The following is a 20,509-nucleotide window of genomic DNA, read 5'->3' on the forward strand; positions in this document are numbered from 1 at the left end:
TAGTGAAAGCTTGAGCTATACAGCGTGCCTAAACTCAGAAATAGGGCATCATTGCAGACCCTCTGTGTGGGAGGAAGATAGGTCAGAGAGACTGGTCAGAAAATAGTGGTGGAGTTAAGAAATCAGTGAAATATTGCTGATTTGTATAAAATAAATCTGTTCCATATTCAGTTCCATAAGCGTTGGGTGCTTAGTGTAAAGTCCAGTCCCTCATTAAAGCAGAACACTGTTAGATTAAAATGTTTTTTGTTCTGTTGTGGGGGGTTGCACATAGACAAAGTCCAGCATTGCACTTTGGGAGACCTACAAATCAATCAAATATCGGAGAGTGGGAAGAATGACTGTAGTTTAGAAAAAAGAAAATTAACCACAGGTCCCTATTTTTAAGCACAGTCTTCTTCTGATAAGATAGCAGGGTGAAATCCAATTGTGCCAGCCCCCACCAGAACATGCACTGTTTGCAGATTGGACTCATCTCTCCCTGCAACCCCCTACATGCCCTCAAAATCTGCTTTAGGAGTTTGCCAGGGTGAGGACTGTGGAAGCAGAAGGGGAAGTCCTGCTTGCATGAAGGCGTTATTTTATTTTTCCTCATAATGATCATGGGAGATTGATGAGGTTGATAGCAACTCACTGGTGCTAGTGTATTATTATTAATTATTCTTATTCTTATTTATGATTCACTTTTCACCAGGCATTCTGTAACCAGAATGCTTCATGGCTGAGCAAAGACTTGAGCAGAGATTTCCTCAGCTTCCAACTTTCTGCCCGCCACATCACATTTGCTGTGTGGACATTGCCGTGTACGAATGGAGAGCAAAACGTGCACCAACCGCAAGACAGAAGTTCCCTGCTGTATTCAACTTCTTCTGGTAAAGCTCTGCAATATATAAATCTATGGAAAGCTATGGAAGAGTAGAGGTTTGCCACCACGCTGTGAAGATTTTGCGCGATAATCCCACCTGCCGATCTCTGGCAACACTTAGCATGGCCCACCTGTGTGGACACCAAAGATAAACATTTTTGAAAACATTTATAAAATGCAGATGTCTTGAGGCACGAGGGAGCTGGATATTGGTAAATCTGACTCCCTGTCTTACTCATGCATTTAAATTAACCTTTATTAGGCTACTGCATGGAACTTGAGCATATTTGCTGCCTAAACACCTGGCTGATTTGTGAGCATCAGACCTAGAAAAGCAAACCTCAACAGAAAACCTGCAGTTTAAGTGACAGAAGCATGCACAAAATAAGTAGAAGTTTTCTTGAGAACTAAACTGAGCATTTGGCTTTTGGCTGGCATGGAGCACTGCATGGATATAAGGCCATGGACAATTCTCATTATCCTATAGACCTGATCATAAAGTAGCTTAGGGCCAGTTCACACAAAGCTTTATCTTCTGCATGCCATCAGTCATGGCTATGTCCCCAAATGGACCCTGGAGGCTTCAGGGATGTTGGGCTAGATGGCCATTGGTCTGATCCAACAGGCTGTTCCTGTGTTCTTATGACCTGAGTGCAATGGTATGGCTGCTACATGCTTCCCTCTTCTTTAAAGGAAAAGAATCCAAAGTGGGCAACCATTATCTGAATGGTAGAGTAGACCTTTCCTTCCACAACTGACCAGTGATTTTCATTATCATATAGGAAAATCACTGCCACAACAATAGACATCAGTGCTGGCTCTGAATTAAGTGAACACAATTCACATATCTATTTTCCCAAGGATTCATGGGTGCATGAATCGTAGAAGCGGGGCCAGATGGGTCACATGGAGAATGAAGAAGAGAACATAATGTGTGCAATCTGCCCAACATAAAATGACAAAATCTCAAGCAGAAGAAAGACTCGGAGTGGAATGAAATGCATCCTTTGTTTTGTTCATCAGGTAACTTCTAGAAAGGGCTATCCTTACCATAAGTGATGACTTTTGTACAACCTGCAGTAGGGTTGTGATTTGGGTTGTCGGACAACACCTGCAAATTCACATTTATGGATTCTTAATATTTATTACATTTGTTAGATGCTTTTTACAACAAAACCCAACAAGATAAAATACAAGTGATAAAAACACTTAAAGCTAGATCCTTTAGAACAATGTGTAATAAAAAAATGGCCAGCCATGTTTTCTGCAAAGCTAAAAATACTCTATTATGCCTTGCAGGAAAAGTTTGATAGAATTTATTACGTTTGCTCTCTAGTACCATTCTCAATGCAGAACATTCAAAAATGCATTTCCTGGTTTGCTCTTGACCTCATGAGTGAGTCAAATGCATTGAAATTTAGCAAACACTGCAGGCTCAATCATAGAAATGGCAGTGGGTCCATTGAAAATAGTCTGAGCCCGATGCTCCTTTGAACTTAGCATTATTTCAGTAAAATAACTCAATCTGCATTATCCAGTGTATCCAAGGTACCTCTTTGGCCTGAAAGCATGTGCATGATGATTTATAGGAAGGTTCAATAAAAGCTATTACATTATCAACATTGTGCATGCTTTTTCTCCTGGGAAATGCATAATGACATTTATTGCCATGAGACATTTAAAGTGCTTCAGTGTATGATCTATTGTGCTCAGATGCAACATTTTTATTACTTAAATGCAGAAAACCTTGTAATAATAGTTGAGAACTTAACTATTTCTTTGACATTGTATTTTACCAAATACTCCTGCCAGTTCAGTAGCTGTTATACAACATGTAACACAAGAATATGTTAGTTATGAAATAATTTGAAGCAGCAGCGATGGCAGCAATATGGAGCGAAGGCAAGAAAATGACACAGATAAGTGTGACTAAACTTCGAGGAGGGGGGAGAATTCAATGGAGCAGCATTTTCAGTGTTAGCATCAGATTCCATGGCAGTGTTCTGTTTGATAACACTTCCTTCTAGAGATGGCGGGGGAATTCAGCTTGCATTTTAATGTGAACTTACATAATTCACACTTCCCAAAACATTACGTGGGCTAAACGCAGCTATCCTTCAAAATTCCCACTTCTCCAAATGTCATGACTCAGTTCTCCATCCAAAATATGTGTTGGTTAGGGGAAAGTGTGAATAAAAAGACAAACTGAACTAAATATTGGTGAAAATAACATTAAAAAAGCATTGCAATGGGAGAAAATACTTGCCAACCAGTATATTGGGCAAAACTTATTTATTAAAAGAAATGTGCACTAAAATGCTGATGAATTTTTCAGAGGAAAGTTTGCAAACTGAACTGAATTTAAGATTGGAAAAGTGAGAAACTGAGAAATCCATCTCCATTTATGACGCTGAAATCTGTCCCTGGAAAAAAAGTGAACCAGGAGTTGGGAATCTCCTGCCTGGGAGTCAGTTTGTGATTCAAGTTAGCCCATGAGGCCATTTCCCTCAAACCATGCCCACCTGTCACTGGGCCACATTATCTGATGGGTGGGTTTGGCTCCTGAATGTTGCTTTGACTGCATGCTCCCTGTGAGGAATGTGTTGGCAAAGCAGACCCCTTCAGAAGCTGTGGTTGTGCCCTCGCCCCAGCAGAGGGCTCAGTCCTGCTGAGTACAATTTTGTCATCATGTTTCCTGGTGAAGCAAAGCCTGGCAGCCAGTAGGATTGATGAGGAGAGAGTGCAATCCTGCTGGGGTTTGCTTCACTAGTATGTTCCTCTCCCCGCTCATGGGGGGAAGGTAGGCAGGATAACCCATCTATCAGCCACTTGACATCACCATCAAAGTTGGCTCATGGGGTTGGGGGAAGATAAAGATTTGGCACACTAGGCCAAAAGCAGCCAGCCCACCAGTAACATAGACTGAGGTGTTGCCGCAGGCAGAACCGAGGAGGAAGAGGAAGAGGAAGAGGAAGAGGAAGTCAGTGCTGCTTTCCATAGCAGGGTCTCCATAGCTGCTGTGTAAAGTGGCAGCAGGGCAGTGGCTTCTCTTCCTTTCCTCCTGCCCCAAATGCCACCTCTCTCTGGGCAGCCTCAGCTAATAGGCTTTCTTTTCTCATTGCTTAATTAATAATAATAATAATAATAATAATAATAATAATAATAATAAATTTTATTTATACCCCACCCTCCCTGGCCAGGGCTGGGCTCAGGGTGGCTAACACCCAATATAAATTACAATAAAACTTAATAGAAAACAACAACAACAAACAAAAAGTTAATTAAAATATGGCTTAAAATGCAGCCTCATTTTAGTAGTAGCCCATAAATCAAGACCATAAAGGGAGGAAGCATCAGATATTCACCCGAGCCAGCTATCCATGCTGGTCCTACATGGGCCAGCAAAAAAGCCAAGGAAAAATTTATATACCAAATCCTATATAAGAGCAGGAAACCTATTCACCGAGTGCATGGAGAAAAGCAAGTCTATAGGAGAGCAGTAAGCTACTGCCCCATTGCTGCTGCTACTTTATACAGAAGCAACAGCAATGCAACCCCGCCATGTAAAGGACTGAATAATAAAATCATAAAATCAGCAGCAGGGCAGCAGCTTCCTCTTACGCCTTGCCACCTCCTTCTCCTCCCTTGCTCAACCCTTCCCTCACTCGCTTGCCTTCCCTCTGCCTCCACCCACCCACCCATTCCACTTTACGTTTCAAATGCAAGGAATATTAAAAGGCCTTCCATCCTGAGAAGATTTTATCAGATTTCATCCTGAGTAGAATATTTCCAGTTTGGTGTAAACTCAGGCCCACAACTTCCTATTGAGCTCAGTTGTATTACACGGCAGCGGCTGGACTTTCGGAGTTTTGCTTTGTTACAGTTTCCGCTGGCATTTGCTAGAATTGTTCCTATGCTAAGGTTTTATTTGGCCCAATATATTTTTATACTTCCCATTGTTGAGCTTGCATTTGCATTTTAACTTATCCTCTGTCCTGTGCCAAGGGTATTTAGTGTGGTATCCAACTCTGCCGCCAGATCCTACTCCTGCTCAATGCTTTGAAGCATATGGCCATTAAAGATATATTTCCTAGTCTTGCTCTAATCCCGAGGCTCATTACCTTGCACTTCTCTGCGCTGAATTGCTTCATCTGCCCATGCTCCAAGTCAATGCAAGTCATTCCAAATTTGATTGCCTTCCTGCTTTGTATTGACTGCTCCTACCATATTCTCAGCAGTCAATTTAATCTCCTTTATTTCCATTTGTAAAGCTAACCATTTTGAGGCAAACACTGTTTTCCTAAGCTCCTCAATAGCCATCTTTGCTCCATTCATTCCCAGTGACTAAACCTTTTCAGGTGGTTGTCCCACTTTATTAGTGTTGGTGGCAAGGAAAGATACATGTAAAAAGAGAATTTCCTGGATGCCAAGGTCCAGGTTTGGAGCAAGTACTCTTTAGTGAGAGAATGCTAGCAGGGATTTAAAATCACAAAACATGTAGCAAAGTAAAGCACGGAAATATAGGCTGTTAGACCTTTAAAATACAGTATGTGTCCTTCTAAATCGCTTCCAAAATAGTTCCCTCTTCCCTCAGCACAGGAAAAGATTACACATTTGGTAACTTAAAAATGGTTTACATACAAACTCTCCCAAGGTCAGGTTCATGTGCTTTTCCATACAGCAGTCGGAAAACACAGGCAGTGCTACTTGGCTTCGTTACAGGGGTGAAAGTTCTTAAATTGTTGATATAGGAACACAAGAATGGCTTGTAAAAGTCATGCTTGGAGCAACCAACTCAGAATCTCTTCACTCATTGAGCTTCTCTGGTCATCTGAAGGGGAACTATAGGCTCGATGACCTTCCTCCTAAGGTGAGGGAGAGTGACCTAAGCCTGGCAGGACAGCTTACTCTATGGCATTAAGCTCTTTATGCATTAATTAGACTTAAGCATGCTGGTTATATGAGGTTGGTTATCCCACAATTAGCTCACGTCCAATCAGTCTCTTGTTTATCTCTTGTTACTATGGTTAGTCTATGTGTTCTCCTCTCTTACTGCTCTGTGTATTTCATTTCAGTCATGCTGTATTAGCTTTTGTTCAGCAGAATCTTATCATTTGCCCCATGCAGCTTTTACTTAATTAAATCATATTTTTCTTAAGTGTTCACTGAATGCCATCACACTTAATGTCCTCAAAATGATCACTGCAGAAAATGAAGTGCGCATGCTGGATATGTATTTGATCTCCTAAATAAACTCGTCAATGGAATGAGTTAGAGAGAAACAGTAAGTGAAGATTCAATACATGCAGTCTTCTTATGTGATCCATTAGCAGAGGCTTTCTCATAATTTATTTAAGAAGTTTAGGGTGTGACATGAAGCAATTAAAAACGTGATCTAATCTATACAAATCTAAGTAAAGTGCTATGTTCCGTAAGATCCCTGACAAGCATTTAATTTTGACATACACTTCAGTCAGCCCTCTTTCTATTGATATTCTCACAGACGTCAAGGGAATGAGAACTGCACCACGAGTGACCCTCATAAATCCTATTTAACAGGGTGGGGTACTTCCATCCTACATGCAAAATGCAGCCCCCCAGGCTTCCTCATTTGACCCTCTAGAGTTTAGACTCTCCCCAGATCACACCAATCTGTATCACACATTTGTAACCACAACAGTCCTGATGATATCTCAGTTGGGGAAATGAAACAGAAAGTGTAACTTACACTGCATGGAGCCAGCTGAGTAGTTTATGGCACAGTAGTGACTTAAATACCTATGTCTCAAGGTCAGACTGAACCTTCTGTCTGCATAACTACGATGGAGCTCTGGCTAACAACCACCAAGAAGAGACCTTTCCCTCAGTTCTTTTGAACACAGCCGGCTTTCAGGCAGCTGCCTTATACATGCCGGCATAGCAAACTGTTTGGTAATGGAACAGAAATTGCTGCATTTCATGCTAACCCCAGCAGGATTTTACCATGTACAGTCATACCTCGGGTTACAGATGTTTTGTGTGATTTCAGGATGCGCACTGCGCTGAACCCAGAAGTACCAGAACTGGTTACTTCCGGGTTTCGGCACATGGACATGTGCAGAAGAGCCAAATCGCAACCTGTGTGTGCATACACGTGGCGCTGCAGGTTGCGAACGTGCTTCCTGCACGGATCACGTTCGCAACCCGAGCGTCCACTGTAGTATCATTGTGTGTTTTCTAAACTAAAACACAGATGTGTGCCGAAGTCAAATTAGCATCCTGATCCTCAGCCTCTGGCATGGAAGCCAGCTCCATGGGAATGAATGGGACTGAACAGTGCAATCCGACCCGTGTCTGCTCAGAAGGAAGACCCGCTGAGTTTAATGGGTCTTCCTCCCGGGTAAGTGTGCAGGTTTTTGTAGGATCAGGAGGGTACGAAAACCTACTTCGTGAAGTTGAGAGATTGTGCATTGTGAGATTACAAAGTGTGGCCCCCTTGAACTTTTAATCCTCAGATTCAATGGCCAAGCAAGCTGAGACATAGGAGAGCTGAGATTGAATCACCCAACAGTTATTTCAGTGTTTAAAAGCAGCTGCAGCCTCATATTGGGTTGGAGCTTCACCACTGAGGGAAAGAGGAGTTAAACCATTTCCCTTGCATGCTTTTCCAGTAAAAATTCCTCGTCTCTCCTGTGACACAAACACTCCTTGTAGGGGAGGAGAAAAGACAAGTGCAGTGCAGACACCTGTCCCCCCCCCTCCAAAAGCAGGACTATTAGTCACCCTCCATGGGCTGTTTTTATGTTTCGAAAAAGACACCAGGAGATCTGATCAGGGCACTCAGCAGCTATGCTTTGGCAGCGAAACTTATACAGATTTGGTGTAGCACTTTAAATCTCTCAGATGGAAATCCCCAGGTCCTTCTCACGCTGCCATCCCTCTGGATAGAGGGAGATGAGACACAGGAACCCATTTTCTTTCAACAGCCATGAGTAAGCTATGAGAGGGGCAATGACACCGTACATTAAAAAAATAAATGCCAGTGACATCTTGGCTGCAATATTGAGAGGAAACATGTATGATATCACTTGCATTTAGAAATACAAAAGATAAATAAATTTATTCATGAGAGTCCACTCGTGACTGTTTATCCCTGTAAATAGCATTTTCTGGAAGTAGCAGTAAGTTCACTATTCATTTAGAGTCAGCGATTGCTTTCATAGCTATACACATAACTGGAGTGCACTCAGCATAATGCAATACGTATTAAATGCACTTTTAAAGGATTGGCCTGATGATAAGTTGCATAATATTAAAATAGGCTCCCTCAGAACACTTTACATTGCACTCGGCTAAAACGAGGTACCATGCAGAATGTGTAATGAGGATTGTGAATGGTTTTTAATGTAGAATGGGACACAACAACTGGAAACCCCAGGGTCAAATCCAGATGGCAATCTATGGTGAGGTATATGACCACACAGAGAAGCAGCCTTCCACATGCACAGCCTATGCAGATGCACATCTGGAGATACACTCCATTTGTCTTATGAAGGTTGTCTGCACCCAGACTAGTGATGGGCCCAGAAGTAGCCCCATTATGATGTCAAGGCAGAAAGGCTGCTCCTGGCAACTTGGATGCAATGGCATTTGCAATGGTATGAGGCTACCCAGCACAGAAGAACTGCCAATGGTCAAAGCCATAACACTGGTATTTCTGTCTGTCTTATTTGGACTGAATTTCAGTTTGTTTTCTTTCATCCAGTTGCTGTTTAGTCAAAAGCTTCTACCATGCTCCCTGATCAGGAGAAATGGAAGTGGTTGTTGTTGTTGTTAGCATAATTTAGCCCTAAACATTTTCCCCCTCCTCAATTCAAATGTTGAAAAAGCATGTGGGATGTAGCCCAGGGATGAGGACAACTGTCCCACCAGTACTAATCAAGAACTTGCTTCACAGGAAGAAGCAGAACCACTGAAAAGTAGTGCCTCCAGCTCCCCATTTACCCAGGTGATTAAGAAAAATGTCATGGTTAATGGCATCAAAAGCCACTCAGAGATCAAGAAGAATCAGCAGGGTCACACTCCCTCCACCATTTCTCAGGGTAAGCCATCCACAACAGTCCTCAATACATGGGACTGTTGTTTGGGATGGAGCGCTTCCCAGCAGTTTCTCCACTATACAAGCGGCACCTTAAGAGAAGACAACTGGATTTAGATTCCACATGGCAAATGAATTGCTATATATTTATCACATCAAATATATGTCTACCTAAGTAAGAAACAGCCATCTGACACACTCCTATTCCACCACGGACAGTGGGCTAATCAAGAAGTACGACAGATCCAGATTAGTCCCTCAAGCATTTTGTGAACACAAGCCTCACTGAAATGAACGGGGTTGTGCCAGCAAACCTGTTTTGAGAACGAGGCAATCTTTTTGGCTTAGCTCTTTAGGAAAGCTTGGGTCTTTCTTGGCACATTTATGCCTGTTTGTTCCATCCTGAGGCCACTGCATCCAGGCCAAGATTATCCCATGGCCTGGAAACTGGCGAATAGCCGTTCTGCTTTGGAACATGATCAAAGGCCTTCCAAGCTTCCCTTCATTTTCTTTCTTCTCTCACTGAAAAACAAAACTTAGATCAAAACTTAGCAAGCGATAGCCTTTTCACTTAAGACATACAGATGCCAGCTTCCTATACACAGTCTAGGCAGGTAGGGTCCGTTCCCCCTGTGGCCAGGAAGCCATAGAGTTTCTGTCAGCTACATGGACCAACATCAAACAAGTCTAGTCTGAAGTGATATGTGGGGAATCGGCTCTCTCCATTCCCCAAATGAGAACAGTTTGGACATGCCCTTATCAAATCCTATCAGCAATCATTTGTGATGAGGGAAAAATGGTTCCAGGTAAAATGCAACTCCAAAGATTGCTCTAAGGATGGCAAGAAAGAAAACTTAAGTACACGGTGACTTTCATTGGTGCCAAGGGAATGCAGAGACATGGACATATTTCTTTTCCTTTAACAGCTTTTTTTAAAAGCCAGATGCCTACTGGCAGCGACCAGCTGACAGAGCTTATCAGCTTGCAGACCAGAGATAGGACAAGCAGTAACAATATCCACAACGATACATCTGCAGAATCTGTCAAACGCTGTTTCTTGATTTGGAGAGACTATCTGTAAATGGCTCTTTGTACGACCAATATTTTTAAAATCCTGGCATGCTAATATCCTGCTCCTTTTCTCAGATGCACTTAAAACTAACCTTGGTTCACATTCAGCCCCCAGCCTACCGACTGACTGCAAGAAAGTTTCCTCCAATATGACTCACGGTTTGAATTTTTGCTTGATATTTGTGGCTGAATGCATTCTAAAGCTGGCCAGTTATGCTGTGTAGGGGTCGCCAACCCTTTTGGGCTTGTGGGTACATTTGCAAAACAGATAAACTGTTGTGGGCATCACACACTCCCCTGAAGCCAAACACACATCACAACCTATTCTGTTATCTACAACAGAATGATTCTTTCAAGCAGAACTTTCAAGCACTGAGGAGAGGGTGAAGGAACCCTTGTGGGCACCAGGGAAGTCCTCTGTGGATGCATGTGATCCATGGGTACCATATTGCCAACCTCAATATATGAAAGCTCCTTTTTAGCAGTGCACTTAATGTTTAACAAGGGAATTCTTAAACTGAGGTCCCCCTTGAGCAACCCCTGATGACACTGCCCCTCATCTGATCTAAGTCTGAAACTTAACACCCCCAAGTGACGTGAAGAAGGCAGACCTTTTCCAGAATCTCCAGGCAAAAGTAGCTTGTCATGCAGGGTTGAGAAAATCTGGTTCTGCTTTGATTCCTTCTTCTGCCCACGAGCCCTGTCCTCATGTTCAACTGTGCAGCTAGCTAACATAAGCCTCAACAAAGCAGGGTAAAATAAATCACGACTGTCTCCTGACTGGTGCTGGAGTTTGGAATATTTCCTTCCTAAAAGCTGCTTAACATTCTAGTGTGTGAATGGATCTAGCACTTTGGAAAAGCTTTAATTAGCTGCACCTGGTTCCTTTTCTGAGCTGTTGTCTATTCTATCCCTGTGAGCCTCCACCTGTTTATTTTCAGGGACCTTTATCCCTTCACCTGTTTGCTTCGGCATATGTTCTGTCTTGAAGGTTGCCTTTTGATGGCTTGCCATGGACTGTTTTCCTTGTAAACCAGAGTTCTTCTTTTCTCTTACGCCCGTGAGTCTCATCCTGATCCTGCCAAGGACTGCTGGGTCTGGACCAGGTTCACAGCCGAGTTGACTAACTTCTTACAATGTAATCCCATGGCAGGAGGCCCGATTCTACTGACTTCTGAAGATACACAGAGTGTTCCCATTTCATTTATGAATCACTTCCCATGAAACATCTAGAAGTGGTTTAGCTATGAAAACATCAACAATAAAAACATTAAAAAAACACCAAAAACTGTTTCAGATCCAATACAGAGGCGAGGATAAAAATAGCAAGGTGGAGTCTAATGTCCATTAATTCCAGAGGTGGTCAATCTGCAGCTTTTGAGGTTCACATGAGGTCCTTGACCTAATACCAAAAGCCACCGGCAAGTGACTAGTTCAGAGTTCTGGCAAGTATGAACTGTCCCTCCTATGAGAAAGAAAGAGAGAGAGGGAGGGTGGGATGGTCCAACCTACCTTCTGCTCTGGCTCTGCCCATTGTTGGCTTCTGTTTCCCCTTTCCTATCACCACCACATGCCCCCCCCTGAGAGATAAGCCTCAGGGGACTGCAGCTCTCAACAGAACAAAGGTTCCCACTCTGGCTTTATTCAACTGTGTGATCAGCTCACACACCCTTTGATAAAGTGAATAGCATTGCTCGTATTTTAGGAGGGAAGGAGCCATTGAGTTCAATCGCTGCTGAGCTCTTAATACTTCAGAGGTCCTTTGCTACCTTCTTTTTTTTATTCCACCTGCTGTTTTTTCTTTTTAATTCAGAAAACCCACCATTTTCCAGGTCTGTGAATCTGTATTTAAGTCATCACTCCATCATTGTCAATTTTCTTTTACAAGATCCTGCTTCACAAAGCACTGCAGCATAAGCACTATGATTTCCGGAAAGCAAAGGTTGATGTGCGTTACTGAACAAAAGTAAGCTGCCCTGTGTGCTTTGAACTATACGGAATATAAAAAGGCAGTTAAGGAACAACTGATTTCGTGTTAAGCCTTGAGGATGTAACTGATTCACCAGCCGAATCTCCTGTGGTGTATCTCCTAGGGCATTTCCTCTAGGAAAGTTGACCTTGCTGCTTACTCTTCCCCTAATGAAGAGTCCACAGTCTTATTGCTAGGAAGGGGCATTGCAAAATTCAGCTTTCCACTAGGTGGCAAAGACAGGCAATGATTTGGTTACACTTCCCTAGGGATACACAAATCTGTCAGTTTTTATTTCTTTCAATTTCTCATTTCCCCCATTTTAAGCATGGTTTTCCACATTTCCTCATCGGTTTGCATTTTTAAAAAGGCCTCATGAAAATTTACCAGCATTTTAATGCATATTTCTCCGAATACATACATTTTTCAATGCAATTTTTCTAATATACACAATTTTAACCAGCATTCCCCCTAACACATTGCAGTTTTATATGATGTTTTCATTAAATGTTCATTTTTTTATGCACACTTTCTGTAACACGTACATTTTGGCTGGAGAACAGCACTGCAAAATTTGGAGAGGCATGAAGCTCGAAAGATAGTTGTATTTCTGTTAAAGATAGCAGACTGTTTTGGGAAGCATGATTTAGGTTTCCATTAAAATGCGAACCAAACCAAATTTCTTTCTCATCTCCCTACTACCACCCAGCAAGGTGTGGAAGTGCAAAGCTATAGAAGGCACTCTACAAAATTCAGTGCTATTCTGCAGGAACAAATATAACTTTTTACTTTAGATCACAACAGAGTTGAAAGACTCGAGATCGCAGAATGACGGAGAGAAAGACAGAGCAACACAGATTATGAAAATTCAAAGCAATGCTTCACAGATAACCAGATGTCTACTAGTTAAATATCAGCAACCCTGATTGTGCCAATAATGTCGTACTGTCAGGCGTGGCCATTAAAGAGGAGTGGTGGTGATACTGTATGATGATGATTTAAATTTGCATACAGCCCTATACCCACAGGTCACAGGGCAGTTCACAACATAAAAACACAAAATACATAATAAAAACAAGAACAACTCGTCTCCACCCTGAGCCTCTTCCTGCCCCCCCAAATTCCTTCCAAACTCAAAACCTCCGAAGGCTCCTGCCTCTCGCCACGTGGGCTCCCCACCAATGCCCCCCATTTGCTAAGAGGCAAGCTACCCCCAAGTCATCCCCACCCCAAAATGGGGGCCTCGACTTATGCCGCACCCCCTACCAAACTTCCCCCTCTCAGGCAAGCTGACCCAATCTCCACACACACACCTGGCCAGGACCCCCACTCCCTCCTTGACTATGTCGTGTGACCCATTGGGCTCAACACCACCTTTCCATGGGGGGGGGGATTTAGGTGAGAACTCAGCCACAAAGCTGCGTCACGTCACACACACCTTCGTGCACATCTGGCTTCCCATCAGCCACATCACTGTGCTTACCACGAGAGAGAGGGTTGAGGTGGCATTCTGAAGGTGCAGCAGTGGAGCCAATCTGCACCATGCCTCACTCTTTGCCACCTCACTCTTCCCCCTCTCCCTCCCAGGTAGCATAGTTAGGGTTGCCATGCGTCCGGAAAATCCCAAACCTGTCCTATTTTTGGGGTCCTACATCCCCATCCTCTTCCCCTTCTTTCTTGGAGCCCAAAGTTTGTGAGTAGAGGTGGCAGTGGCAGGGTCTCCTGGTGAGAGACCCAGGTGGAATTTGGGAGTCATAGTGCCACTGTAGCTGCCAGAGCCTGACGAGTGCCTGGAGCTGCCCCTCTGCTGCAGCCGCCTCTTCTCTTTTCTGGCGATTTCCCCCCAAAGGCCCAATGATTTTTGTTGAGCCGCCAATCATCCAGATTTTAACTTCATGAAATATGGCCACCCTACATGACTGACAGGAAAACATGTGCATGGTGTTCCCCTACCGCTCCGGCCCTGTGTACTGATGATTAAAGTTATAGACATTTTAGGGAGATGTGTTGTGTTCTGATGCATTGCAGTCAACATTAAAAGCCCTTTTGCATTATTGAGTTTAAATGACTGGGGCGGTATTCAACTAACCAGCCCCATCAGCAGAAGCCCTGTGCAAGGTGACAGAGATTTCCTCCTCTTCTCCACCCTCGCATGCTGCTGCGACCCCCAAAATGGTTTCTTGGGGGATTGGGAAAACTTATAGAACAGTGCACAGGGGGAAGAGAGGGGGAACATTCCTTCTAGGACCCCAATAACTCACTCTTTCATCTAGAATTCTATAAAACTCTTGTGGCCTGGAAGGTTCTATCTAAAATACAAACATACTGGCTCTGCCAGAATGGAAGGCTGTAATAGCTACAAGTCACACAGTGTGCAAGAATAAAGCAAAAGAAAGTTCATCAGAATGCAAAGTGTGTTGCTGGATGGTGTCATGGCTACCCCTGTCCACCTTGGAAAGCAATGGCGGTGGCTGGAAGATAGGGTTAACTGCTGCAGTGGAGCTGGCCTTTGCATACCAGCAAAACCTTATACACTTGTTGAAGCCCCTTTCCACAAACAGAGAGCTATCTCTGCACGAGGGTGATATACTTGGAAGTAAGTTGCACTGCTTTCATTGGAATGGTGTTCAAATTAGTTATGCTTCAGTTTGCATCCTTAATCTGACAGAAAAAAATGCCACGGCATGCCACAATTTTATAAAAAAGTCAAGAAATGCCTCAGTTTCTTTGAAGAGCAGTGTTATTTTCCCACCCTAGGATCATTTGATACCAGAGGAGAAAGCTCTGCTATCTTTACTCATGAGTAACAGGAAGCAGTCCTTTAAATGGCCTCGGAACAAATTGCAGAGCAAGATAACTTAGAAAGAAATAGTTTAACAACAAGCTTTGTAAGTTAAGTGACTTTGTACTTGATATGCCCATACACATATATAAATCTGTCAGTTTGATAGCAGTGTAATTAATTTAATTTGAATAGCAATATTTTCACGGCACAGAAATCTGATTTAAACCAAAGCTTTCAAAGACAAGAGAGAGGCTATTTTTTAATTAAACCAACAGTTTATCGGCATACCCACTGCTCCTAGTGAAGGAGACGAGAAATATTTTTTCATACGGAAGAAATACAGGAGATAACTATGATTCTCTTCAGAAAAGTAACTATATTTTTAATGAATTTTTCTGGACTTAGATAAAATGTGCACACACCAGTGTCTAATTTCTGAAATGAATGTTCCACTGCAAGGTCCGCAGGGCTATCTGGCCCACCAGCCTACAAATCCTTACCCCATGTAACTCACATCTGGCAAAGAAGTACGGTAGTTGCATATTGCTCAGTCCGTCTGTTCAGGACTGTTCCACATTATGGCACAACAACTCACCTCCTAGAGTTTGCTGTTGACTCTACTTTCAACAGAGAACTGCAGCCAATTCAAGGGCCCAAACAAGCATGCCTGTATGAGGCACATCTGTCCAAAGACCTGTCCATTTAAATTACATATTCAGGTACTGAATGATGTGCACATTTTCAAACAGTTATGCCTTCCATTCTTTTCCATTCTGAACCTGACACTAAAAACTAATCCCAGGAAAAAGCCATAGTGAGCCCTAGCAAAATAAACACACACACACACTTGAATTTTACAGCATACAGTATTTCATTCTCATGTTATATATGTACATGTTTCTGTAGGCAATGGCATAAAAAAGGAAAAAAGAAGCAGAGCTTGTCTCTTATATTCTGCAGGCAGATATGTCAGATTAAGCAAAGTATGGCATTTAAGAAAACATTATACCTATATATTTGTCCTCTCAATGCAGCCAGTTTGAGCTATACGCACTGAGGGAGAATCAGTATGGAAGCCTATATTACCTTTCATGAAAATATCATTTTTCTGAGTATAAACACACTTTAAGAATGACATTTTATACCCCGCTAGACCTGCAGTGATGAAGCATAACTGCATTACACATGATACCAAGCTGTTTCAGAATTCTTATACCAACGACTGGCATGCAACAATAGTTACGAATCTTCAGAATTGTCACTGCACAACAAGGGGTAGGGTGAATGTTCCCTTTGGAAAGTAAATCCTAAACTCCTTGCTCTTTAATATTTCTAGAGCAGGAAAGCCTCCCCAGCAGTTGGACAGCCTAGAGGTTTGTTCAGGCTGCAGTGGCAGCCTATGAAAACACTTTTTTTGTTATATAGAAAGTGAGTTTCTAGTACAGAAAACCCCATTCTCCCCCAATCCACAATACTTTCATGAGTGAATAGCAGCATCTGGGGGTGAGAAGATTTTCACCAGGATCGTGACTTAGGAGGAACGTATTAAGAACTTCTCCCTGTGTGCTGTAGTCAGAATTCTGACATGCTTCTTGAAAACTCCTTTTCAAAGAGGAAAACACACACACACACACACACGGCAAGGTATGGATTTGACATAGTGTGCAGTTGGGTCCTAGGTATCAGTGCTATCAATTTTTACCAGCAGGGGGACTTTAACTTCAAGATTTTCCATTTCCTGGTGGTTTTCTTTTCCAACACAACAATATAGTCTGAAATGCCCAATGACAGGGCCTGCCTGCCCATGAGACAGGCCGAAGCAGCTACTTTGAGTAGCTGAATCCAGCAAGGCAGTATTCCTGCAGGCACTCCACCAATCCCTGCCACTGGGGTTGCCTGGCAGCAGCTTCTTCCAGCAACAAGAATTCCACAAGATCTTGCTAGATGTCACCAGAAGGCACAGATGCTTAACCCTGGTAAACAAGGCTTTAGGAGCGCGGAGAGGGGGTAATGGCACCTACCTCTTTCACCTCAGGAAGTAAGTCATCTCTAGTGCTAAACGACGTGTGCATGGTTTCTTCCTTGGATTCTAACTTGGTTTCAATGTGGAAGGAATAGATTTGCGGGGGCCGCTAGGGGCGCCTTGGAAGATGGCGGATATTAACATCTATCCAGCTCGCACGAGGTACCGTATTTTTTGCTCTATAAGACTCACTTTTCCCCTCCTAAAAAGTAAGGAGAAATGTGTGTGCGTCTTACAGAGCGAATGCAGTCTGCGCAGCAATCCCAGAAGCCGGAACAGCAAGAGGGATTGCTGCTTTCACTGCGCAGCAATCCCTCTTGCTGTTCTGGCTTCTGAGATTCAGAATATTTTTTTTCTTGTTTTCCTCCCCCAAAAACTAGGTGCGTCTTGTGGTCTGGTGTGTCTTATAGAGCGAAAAATACGGTAATTAGAGGCTGATTATGGGGAGTAAATCAGTCTCCCTCATCTCTCCAGGGGGGAGAGATGCAGTTTTCATCCGCTGTTGTCATAAATCACCCCCGAGTTCGGATGAAGGAGGGGGTGAGGCACTGGGTGCACAACCCTCGGTGGGCTTCGGAACTCCTCCGAAGCTGCTTCCAGGTGCGAAACTAGTTGCGTTACTTAAAAGGGAAAAAAATTGGTGAAAGATAACGCACATGCTTCAAGAGAGGCAGGAGGTTTTTATCTGCTAACAATTTTACTATCGAAATGAAGAAGACTGAGACGGAAGATTACATCAAAGTACTACAGACATGGTATGTGGAATGGAATGCAACGGAACTGAAAGAGGGGGGAAATGACTTTTTATTTTTATTTTTTGCTCTATGTGATTAACTAATAACCGTCCCTCTTAGAAGATCCGTCACAGCAATTAATTGGCAAATGGGACTAAAAATGAACTGTGTGGGAATAATATGAACTTAAAGGTTTCATATGTGACGCAGTAAGAATGGAGATGTGATACGAGACCTGTGTTGCAGGAGGTTTGGTCTTGGGGAGGGCGAGCCGAAGATTTATTATTTTCGATGAGATTGCGAACTGGAAGGGGCAGCCCTCCTGGAAAAAGACTAAATTACGATGCAACAGGTCAGGAAAGTTAAAGAGCGAGCTTTTAGACTGTATTTCATCGGAACAACAAAATGGTGGTTGCTTGCTCGAGCGGACATTCCTGGACTATTGGATGAGAGTGATTTACGAAAGAGCAGTACAAAGCCCACACAGAAACACAAATAAGACTGTTTTTTTTAGATTGTTGTGATATTTTACTGGTTTTAAGTTTGCACTGTTGTTTAACTTTGAAATAACACAATGAAGGGAGGGATAGAAGAAATAAATAATAAATTGCTCCTTTTGATCACCATAAAGTCAAAGGGGAAGTTGTGATGCTGCAATATTCAGCCAACCTACAATTCACTGTGCAGGGAGAGATTTACTGGCTGTGATTACTATATGTAGGACCTCACCTATTGGTTTGTCAAGAATTCTGCTCATATTGATCCAGAGCACATTCCAACGTATAGTTAGCAGAGTAGAAAAAGACTTAGCACATTGCAGGATTCCCCAAAAATAGACCAGAGGCAATTAATATTTCATCCAGCAGAGTTTTACTGCTACTGAAGGAAAATGAGCATAAAAGTTGCAAATCCAATACATTCAGGATTGGCACTTTCCATAAGAAAATTCAGTTGCAGCAGACTTAACTTAAACTTACAGTAACTTACAATAGGACTAAAACCTTAACACTAAGCATACTATGTACAGAACACCACACCAAGAGGAAAAAGAGACAGAAAATGAAACTCAGGCTCCTTCTGGCCTATTATTATAGTCAGTATGACCTTGAGTGAAAGAGATAACAGAACCAGTTTAAACCAGCTGTTCAGTTTCTCTGAAGGAATAACCCAAACATCAGGAATTTTATGCCTGTTTCTAGGCAGAATTGAAACTTATGTGTCAGCTAGAAACTTCCAGCTTGCACCAACACAACACACACAACACACAGAAGCTTCCAGAACCCTCTTGAATCAATTAGAATAGGAAAGATCTTTACACATCAGATCAATATTTCCTGTTCTAAGAAAATGCAAACTGACATTGTTGACCAGATACAGAGGTGGTTTATGTACTGAACTTAGAAATGCCTCAATATGGGAGAGGAGTATATTTGTTGAGTTTAGTTTTATTTCGCGTTGTTTCATCAAAGTATGCCTCATCCAGGAAATGTCCAACCTGCAACATCATTAACATCATGCTACTAAAATAATAGGGAAGGTCAATGCCCAGTAAAGGCTGGTCCATTAGGGTGAATAGGGCAACGCCCCATCAAGTCTGAGTCTACTGTCAGCCAGGCCCTTCCTGCTTCTCATTGGTTCTGGCACCAGCTACTAGTGGTCTCCCTGCCTTCTGCCCCAATGGCCCAATGGTCACCCATCACCACTGACTCAATGTACTCAGCGGAAGTGTACATTCTTCCCATGCGGAAGATCACAGCTGCTGTCACCTGTATAAGGTAGCAGATAAGGTACCTGGATAAGGTAGCAGATGATGGGGAAAGTCTGCAAACTGGAAAGCCACATTCAGTCAGTGTACAGGCAATATCGGGCTAGATGGAGAAATAATCTGTTCTGCTCTAAAGCAGCTTATTCTGTTCCTAGTCCTGGCTCATTCTGGCTGATATCAATGGCAATTTCCTCATATCAAGCTCTGAGGGAGTCTGTTAATGCTGTGAAAAGCATACGATTTCTTATCAGTGTTGTTCCTTTATTATCTCCTTCCATTGGACAAAAGGTTATATTGCAACCACCATCTTAATGGAGAGATTCTGAACTGAGATGGAGCTGGATAAAACTGCAGGAAACCAGTTTGGTAAATCGCTTTCCTTCTCTCCACCTTTGTTTCCCCTCCAACTTTCACCTCAATTCTCTAATTAGATTGCTGGGTGGGTTTGGGTTTGTTTGTTTTTTGTAAATACGTTATCAGCTGTGTTTGCCTAGCTCTTCCTCTAGCAAAGTCTTGATTACTAGAGTTGGCAATAGACTTCAGTTTTACAGCTCTGGCTCTCAAAGGTTCGGATTCCCCAATGAGGCACAGAGAAATGAGGCAGGCAGAGGCAGAAAATAAATGCAGGAAGTGGAGGGAGGCTACATCTGGCTTTGCAAACATAGTGCCTACAGGTGCCCTGGTGCCTAGAGGTGTCTGCCAAAGCACCCACCAAGCTCCCCTGCACCGTTCAAGATTCAAAGTCTAAGCTGCTCCAGTTTATTGTACCTGACACCTTCACTGACACATTTTTGGCATCAGGTGTAAACTTTATCACTCCCCCCTGCAACTTTTGATGGACTATGATGATGTTTTTGCTGCTAATGGGCTGCCCAAGCTTTCTGTAGCTGTTATGATGACGGAGACATTGAATCGTGTATTTATTAATTGCATGTGCTTTGTATGTATTAATTTTATAACATATTTTAATTTTTCTCAAGTTTTAAGATATGATGTAAGAAGCAATTAATAAGTCAAATATATAGTAGTAGTAGTGGTAACACGAATAATAATGAAATAAAAAATTTTAAATAGTCACTTTTTTTGCCCACTTTTGCCTCTGGCTTTGGCCTTTGGTGCCACCCACTACTAGCAGACAGCTCCCAGAAAGCTGCCCAAAGGCTGAAAAGGCTCTTCACCACTGGCTTAGCATTACAACATCATCATCATCATTACTGAAT

General features: G+C 42.7%; 2 long non-coding RNA genes across 2 annotated transcripts in view; both read left to right on the top strand.

Annotated features, from left to right (window-relative positions):
• The window catches only part of LOC310682155, a 38,398-nt gene extending 35,913 nt beyond the window's left edge, over positions 1 to 2,485 (top strand). Inside the window, exon 4 of the long non-coding RNA XR_014513753.1 lies at positions 695 to 2,485. This is a non-coding gene — a long non-coding RNA (uncharacterized lncRNA). The remainder of the gene's footprint in view (positions 1 to 694) is intronic.
• Positions 2,486 to 8,570: 6,085 nt separating this feature from the next.
• LOC310671324 lies at positions 8,571 to 19,960 on the top strand. The gene is made up of 3 exons (XR_014507957.1): positions 8,571 to 11,406; positions 11,447 to 11,979; positions 19,578 to 19,960. It is a non-coding gene; the product is annotated as an uncharacterized lncRNA (long non-coding RNA).
• The last annotated feature ends 549 nt before the right edge of the window (positions 19,961 to 20,509 follow it).

The sequence above is a fragment of the Podarcis tiliguerta genome (genome assembly GCF_965153285.1).
Source record: "Podarcis tiliguerta genome assembly, chromosome: 1".
Lineage (NCBI taxonomy): Eukaryota > Metazoa > Chordata > Lepidosauria > Squamata > Lacertidae > Podarcis > Podarcis tiliguerta.